We start from the raw sequence: 8145 nt of genomic DNA, 5'->3' as shown, positions 1-8145 counted from the left end.
ATTAGCCAAAGTTTACGTATTTTGGTATGAATAAAAGGTGATTTACACAAGCACTTTTTATGTGTCTTGTGTTTCTAATGTCTGATACGAAACATCGATGCATTATGAGCCAGGGGTTTAAACTTTTGAACAAGATATCTTATTTTGTTTAAAGATCATATTTTTTCTTTTCATTTAGTACTGCCCTTCAGAAGCTACTTGCATGTTTTCCAGAACTAATCCATTACAAAACATAGGTCTATACAGTTCCATCATCAGGAACGTTATTGGGTCTGGTGGGCCAACCCATAAAAATAATCCCACGTCCTGTATTTTGCAGTAGCCTTGGGCTATTTAACAAAGTTTTGATTATTTACATTCAGAACTTAAAATCAGATATAAACTCTTTTGCAGAACGTTGAATTGTACCCAATCCAAATCTCATTATCATAAACACTGATCATTTTGCTTTTAATAGCCCTATTTAAATTGGCCTTGTTGGCATGTGTGGTAGCGGTATCATTACAGAGCAGCTAATTGACGCTTATTGGAGATAATGAGGCAGCGATGCTCGTATTCTTCAGAGCAGAGAACAGAACGTTAGGCTGACACTAATTCCAGCTTTGTTTGAGACTGAGTCTCGGCAGACTCGTCGCTATGGCCTTCTTGTATCTCATTTATTCATCAGCTTCAAATCATTTGAGAAGGACGTTAAACAATTTCTATCTACTATTAAATCAGAAATAGACTTCTCAAGAGCACAAGGAGGGATTTACACCTAGCTACCTGCAGTTGGATTTGCAGGCGGTGGTCATCTTATCTTGCTGCTGTAGACTTGAAGGACAGAGATGTGTTGAACAGAAGGACACAGCGGGACGAGAAGTGTTCAGGAGCTGGGCAGATGTCAGGGCCGAGGCTGCGGCGCACACTTTTTCTACTTTGCCGAGCTCACAATCAGCTTTCCAAAAGCGCCTGTCAGAGTTTAATGGGAATTAATGCTTTGTGAAAGTTATAAAACTCTTGTGGAAAGGTTAAAGGAATGGTTCACTCCAAAAATTAAAATTATGTTGTCATTTACAAGCCTAACTCACCAGAAATTACAAAGCGGCACCATAAATGTAGTTCATGCAAACGCGTTCATTAAATACCAAGTCTTCTGGAGCCTTCCAATAGCTTTATGTGAGGAACAGATGAAATTTATTTAGGACATTTTTCACTGAAAATGTTCTGCTTCATAGGTCTCGGATCTCATTTGCATTGATTAACAACTTAATCAACATGAAATCTATCTTTTCAAATGTGTGTTCTTGTTTAATAACTCTTATTGTGATTATCTTTACAATAAGAAATCAAAAATGCTCCGCCTTTACTTCTCAAATTTTCCTTTCCAATAACTTGGCTGAATTCTGGTCTGGCCTACTTTCCAAACTCCACATTTTTATTCTCGTTTATTATATTTGCTCAAAAATGCAGTTGTTTACAAGTAAAATTGCAAACATCACTTCATGTTGATTTTAAAGGGATAATTCATTTAAAATTAAAAATGTTGTTATCATTTACTCACGAAACTGCATGTGTAACTTACTTTCTTCTGTAAAACACAAAGATATTTTGAAGAACGTTGGGAACGTATCAACTTCCCATTGACTTCCATAGTGTGGACAAAAAAACACAGACATTTTTCAAAATGTCTTCTTTTATGCTCCACAGAAGAAAGTTTAAATACAGTTTATGGAAAAGAGCAACACAGACATTCTGCATAACATAATTTTGTACCATAATTAATTTTGGTAACACTTTACAAGGTCCCATTTTGTTAACACAATGCACTAACTAATAACTAAAAATCAGCAATACATTTGTTACAGTATTTATTAATAACATTAATAATGTTATTTAATAAATGTACAATTGTTCATTGTTAGTTCTTGTTAACTAATGTTAACAAATAGAAACGTGTAACAGGATATTTTCATTTTTGTGTGAACTAACTGTGGCCAGAAAATGTTTTAGTATATATGAGAAGAAAATCATTGATTTCTAATTTCTGTTTGATAGTATTGCCATGAAAAAATAGTTCTACTCCATTTTACAGGTCACCAGGCTTTGGATACATTGTTTAACGAGTAAAGCTTACGTGAAACAATTAAAGCTATGGTATACGATTTCAAAGATTGTTCATTATTAATATCCTCGTTTAGATGCTGGTTATTGTTATATAGTGCAATCCTAACAATATGAATAGAAAAAAGAATGAAAAAAATCCATTCACTCTATTGGCTGTACAGCCGCAGAGAAGTTGACCAATGTAAGCTGGGTTGGCCGGACAGCTTACATTGGTCAACTGCTCTCATCCAATTACCAGCTCCACTTGAAACTCCGCCTGGCGCTCGCGTCTCCACCGCACCCGCCCCCGCCCCCCTCCTGCGACATGAAATTGCATGCGTAAGCAGCTGACAGTCTATGGTAGCTAGCTAAGTAGCATATCAGCAATGGATAAAAAAAAAAAAGAGAGCAGCAAGCGTCCCCTGCTTGCCCCTACAGTAAAGTTAGGACGAAAGAGAAAGTCATTAGAGGAACGAGCAGAGATAAAACATTTTTTTTGAAGAACGCCGAACTTTGAGTAGGATAAATATAGGGTCCACCATTGACCGCTGGAGGAAGCCTCAGGAAGATCTGGGACTGAAGACCGACGCTGACACGGCTGACTTTTTGTTGAGCAGGTAAACATTTATTTATACTTTTATGGTGTGACGTGCTTTTTATCAGTTTGACAACTTGCTCCTGCTGCCGGTCGGCATTGGAATGTTAGCCGTTTAGCATCGCCTATCCCGGGTCAAAGTAATTATATTTCTTGAAGTCCTTGAATATATTTCAGTAGGCCTAGCGGGTTTCTGCTCGAGCCGATCGAAATTTGAACAAAATGCGCTGTGTGCTGCAATAACAATTACTGAAAACCTTAGCAATACTAGTAGTATTATACTAATGGTGGTGGGGAGTTTAGAACATTTCATGTGTTGCTAATCTTGCGTTGACGTGAACTCAAACGTGACATTGAATTGTTGATGAAGCAACTAAGTTCAAGTGTCTAAAGGCAATTTTACATATGATGTGTGTCCGATGTTTACTACCGGTGATCACAGCTTGACTGAGTGACGTTGTTCAATTCTTTTCCCGGTGGGAGGGATCAGGTAGCACAGAGGGGCGGGGTGTGTGTTTGGAGGGGCGGGATGAGTTTTTTAAATCTTCCCTAACGTCTCAGGCTTTCTCGACCGATTTTTAACATTGTATACTATAGCTTTAAAGGAAGGAAAAAAATGCTTTTCTCACCTGAGGGAGGAGGTGATATAGCTATACTACTTCTAGATGACCTGTCCATGACCATCTCTGGCTTTCATAGCTATCTTAAAATATTACACCACTCAATTTATGAACAAAGCACAACTGTTAGAAAAGATAACGAAAGCGGTCCACTGACAGAACCCTGTGGGACACTATTTTGTGGACAATGTTAAATCAACGTCGTCTTCTTTCTTTGGCAGGTGCAACAATGCCACTGAGAACCTGGTAACCTTGTGTTGAACCCACAGAGCTACACAGATATGACAGCATCAACTAAAGCTTCTATCTTGAATCCTCTTCATCTGGAGCTGTTTGAATCGTAGCAGGAGGACAGCAATCCTTTGACAACAGAGGTAAATATAAAGCAAAGGATATAAAAAGACAAACCTTAAAAAATCCCATGAACTGTTGATGCAATCTTTTGTTTTTCGGGATTTTTTGCTCCTAGCATGTTGGCACCTCAGTTTCCATGCGTTTTTTTTTTTTTTTTTGAATTTTACTTCAATCCTCCTTTGTATCCGACATCTCTGGTGGGATTTGGTTAGTGAGAGTCACACTTTGATCATGTTTTCATTCATCCGCAGACAGAAACCAAGGAAAAGTCCTGTTGGAGTTTTGACATAAACATTATAATGAGGGTTTCACACATGGTTGAAAACATCCGGAAACATCTTTAGTACGAGTTCTTCACCAATTAATTTAACCTCAAAGAAACTCTAGTGCACTTTAGCACTTCCTTTCCCTCAAAGAATTATGGCTAGGAGAACAGAAACAAGATGATGTAGGGAAATGAGAGAAACACCTTAATCATCTCCTCAATGGTGTTGTTTTAGGAAATGCTTTGAAGGTACAAGCAGCATTCATTTCAAGCAACCACATATCGAACTTCATTTATAGCATTCATGGTTTGACAAGTCGGTTGTGAGCCACGCTTTTAAGATATAACCCGAGGCGTAAACTGCTACCAGTGCGGCGCTTTATAAATATATTTCATCCTCTTCAGTTTTAAATCACCTCCCTATCTGTACAGACTTATTAAAAACCCATTTCAAGCGGTCTTATCCTCGTTTGACCTCTAGCACCCTGCGTTGTCGTTTGGGCGGTGAGTGCACATTTACAGCTGCTGTGTGTCCCATTGATATTTCCCCCTCGGATCATCAAAACCCACGCTCTGTTCACAGCGGTGTAGGGTGACACTTCCCCGCCGGGCTTGAAAGTCCATCTCAAGACCCTTTGAACTGAGCCTCTGGGTACTAGAAGGCAGGTAACGTTCATAATAGCTTCCTTGTGTGAGGCCGGTGGTCCCGACAGCCTGGGAATCGATTAAAAGCCATCAAGGCCCCCTCTTCCTCTCCTAGGCTGGCCTAGCGTCTCACCATGCAAGCTAATCCTCTAAGAATGCACAGGTAAGTCAGAGGGGTCTATTGTTTTTTGTTTTGTTTTTTTGAAATACCATTTTTACCGCTCGCGGGGCGGCCGCCGCTGTGCGTTGGGAGTATTGGCTGATCGTGCTCGTATAAACTGAAATTACATATTTTCCAAATGTGACCTTTCTTTGTTTTTTCTCTCTCAGGATTGTTCATTGTTGAGCTGTTGTGTTTGATCTACCTGAGAAAGCACAAGTATGGCATGGACACCCGTTCCCAGACCGACAGGCCCACTTGTTGTTGGAGGATTGGTCTCTTTGCCCCACCTGTGTTCGGAGAGAAAGCCCAAAAGGCCACAGGAAATTCTTAATATGAGACATGCATCCGGAAAAAAGTTGACTGGCTTTGTATAATGACCTTTCTGAAATATCTATATGATGTCTATTTATTAAATGTGTTGAGCCACATTCAAAGCCATTGTAAATAAACATATCCCTGTGGCCTCATTACATCAGTATTACTTCATACAGTATTATTATTATTATAACCAATTTATGAAAACAATAAGCCCAGTGAAGCCTTCATCGTAAAATAAATAAATAACCCCAATAAAAGCGTATCATGGATTCCACAAAATATTAAACAGCACAACTGTTTCCAACATTGATAATAATAAGAAATGTTACTTGAGTATCAAATCAGCATATTAGAATGATTTCTGAAGGATCATGTGAAACTGAAGCCTGGAGTAATGTATGTTGTTGATTCACAAAACAAATGGCTCATAAGAGTGATTGGTTTGTAAATCAGACTGCACTGATCATGCTGTATGTTATTGATTTATTTAAAAGAATGGGCTCATAAGAGTCATTTGTTTGTGAATCAGACTACACTGATCATGCTGTAAGTTGTAGAAAAGAATCATAAGAGTCATTAGTTCATGAGTTGAATCAGACCAAACAGTTTGTGCTGTGTTAATGAATCATTTTTTAAAAATCCCCTATATTGAAGATTCACTAAATAAAATAGCTCATAAGATTCTTTAATTTGTGAATCAGCTAATCAATAAAATCTATAAAAATCAGTTGACAGTAAATTCATTACATTATTGAGAATAATACAAATCATTATTGATTATACTTTGGTCTGAGATCTTATACAGTGATGCTTAAATGTTATTCTTTTTCTCACAGACATGATATAGCATACATTTACATTAGTTGTTGATACGATGTGCAACAGGCTCTTCAGTAAAATGCTAATTTTAATGATAAAAGCTAACAGTTAACATTTGTTAGTTGCAGAATTATTTTCTAGAGCCAACAAACTCCACCAATCTTTAATTCTTGCAGTATTGTTTTTCAGTTATCTTCTTATGATCTGTTCACAGCTGTTCCCTCAAACAAAGCCTGTTTGATGTCCAGTGTTTGGACGGGGGAATCAGGTCAATAGCAGAATGCCCCAAACTTCAAGCTGTTTCTCTTGAAAACTTCATAGAGGTTTCTTTAGACCTCTAGCTTTTGTTCATGACTCCAGCATCACCATGTTTCATGTGAATCTTAAATTTCTTCATTAGTTTGAGTAAGAAAGCGGTCCTGACCTCTCTGTGGTGGCAGAGGATAATGCCGTCTCCTCTCCAGGTTTCTGTCATTGTTATAAATATCTGTAATCAACGGCTCAGCTGGCTTTGTCAAACTCACTAATTGCTTTAAGCAACCAAAACACCAGTTTGGAGAAGTTTCCCAGAAGGTTGATTAAGTTGTGCGGACGGTGTGTCTTTAAGGATGGCCATTAAAGTCAACATTTACTTTCTGAACACGTACCTTTTGCACAATTCATCAGTGCATGTTGTTCTTAAGAAAAATGTATTTGTAAACTTTCGTCAAATTTTATTGAGCTGAGTTCAACCTAGATTTTAAAAATATAAATAAACCGTAATGCAAATAATCAAGCCCTCTGAACCCTAAAAAAATTCTAAAATAAGGATATTTTTCTTCATGTTTTTCACAATTGCAAAGTCAGCTCAAAAGCTGTTGGACCAAAACAAAATGGAACAAAACGCAGGGATAATCAGATGAGTATTTAAAATTTGAACTTGCATATCATGAAATTACATTAAATGAAACTGAATGCATATTGTGTATTGATAAACAGACCTGGTAAACACTTGCTCCGCTTGTGAAACTACTTTCCTTTTCACCCGACGTCACCTAAACCATGCAGGAAGAAAAAAATACATTTTAACCTACATATCAAAATAGCTAGGCATTATTTTAGTCTACTGTAGCAGGTTTACATATACATTTATGCATTTGGCAAACACTTTTATCCACAGTGTTTTACATTACATATAAATCAATTCATGCACACATGACCTCGGTGTTGCTAGACCATGCTCAACTGTTTGAGCTACAGAAATAGTGTTAAGTAATAGTTAACTGGGTAATTTAATGCTGGTTAAATGTAATAATTGTGATTAGATTCAAAAAGCATTACCTTTGGGATACATCAAGATGCTCTAAAGGGCAAACTTCAGTCTCCACATTCCCAATGGATAAAATCAAGTCCATTTTTTGTTTCATTACAATACATCACAATACTCAATAAGTCAAATCAGTTGTGTATGCATTTTCACACTGACTTTGAGAAACAGGAAACATTCTATTTAAAAATCAGAAGCCATTTTAAAAAACTGCACAATTTCTGTCCACGTATATGAAAAATGTTGCATGTTGTAGTAGTATAATATAGTTATTTGAAAACTGTCCAAATTGTTCATCGCTTGTCAATGTTCGGCTATCAATACACCCATTATATAATTTTTTTATACATTTATTACTTCGACATGCAATCCAAAAGCAAAGTAAACTTGCTCGGTGCCATTTCAGATAAAAGAAAAAGAGATCCAGCACTATTGATTTCAGAGTGGTTATTGTGGTATATAGTTTGCCGGATAACAGCTCTCCGTAGTCGGAAGATCTGCTGCTGGGTTTTTTTTCTTTTTGTTCTCCGCTGTGGGAGCTTGAAGACAAGATTGCATCAATAACAACAACAACAGCGTCATTTAGACTCTCCAAACAAAGCCTACACCTACAGCACCATGCATCTCTTGCACTGTCCCACGGTTTTGCGGAGAACTCTGATGGCTCATTCGTTTTAATTTGGGGTCCTCGGGCAAAGGGAGACAATGTAATTGCCACATCGTTTCAAAGAGCGACGTGCGATCCAAGACCGTTCGAAAGACATAGACAGGGCATTTATAGAGTAAAGACGACTGCTTTCTGCACTAGATAGCCATGGATACTGTATATTCCCACTTTAATATCGCTCTGCTTTGTTTTCGTCTTGTAGGAAGCCCTTGGAAAATCACCAAGGGCTACAATTATTCATTCTATGTATTTATAGATGCTCTCCTGATAGGGGAGTAAACAGGACGGGCTGAGCACTGATTAAAATA

At 37.7% G+C, this 8145-nt stretch overlaps 1 long non-coding RNA gene across 1 annotated transcript; it reads right to left on the bottom strand.

Annotated features, from left to right (window-relative positions):
- Window positions 1-771: 771 nt before the first annotated feature.
- LOC143711901 (uncharacterized) lies at window positions 772-7266 on the bottom strand. Its single transcript, XR_013194934.1, has 3 exons — window positions 7185-7266; window positions 6845-6898; window positions 772-5014 (listed from the first exon to the last, which is right to left on the bottom strand). It is a non-coding gene; the product is annotated as an uncharacterized LOC143711901 (long non-coding RNA).
- Window positions 7267-8145: the final 879 nt, after the last annotated feature.

The sequence above is a fragment of the Siphateles boraxobius genome, unplaced genomic scaffold (genome assembly GCF_051911475.1).
Source record: "Siphateles boraxobius isolate OS27281-9 unplaced genomic scaffold, OSU_SipBor_1 5, whole genome shotgun sequence".
In the NCBI taxonomy this organism is placed as follows: Eukaryota; Metazoa; Chordata; class Actinopteri; order Cypriniformes; family Leuciscidae; genus Siphateles; species Siphateles boraxobius.
The sequence above is the reverse complement of the archived record's forward strand: the minus strand, read 5'-3'. Positions and strand labels throughout refer to the sequence as shown.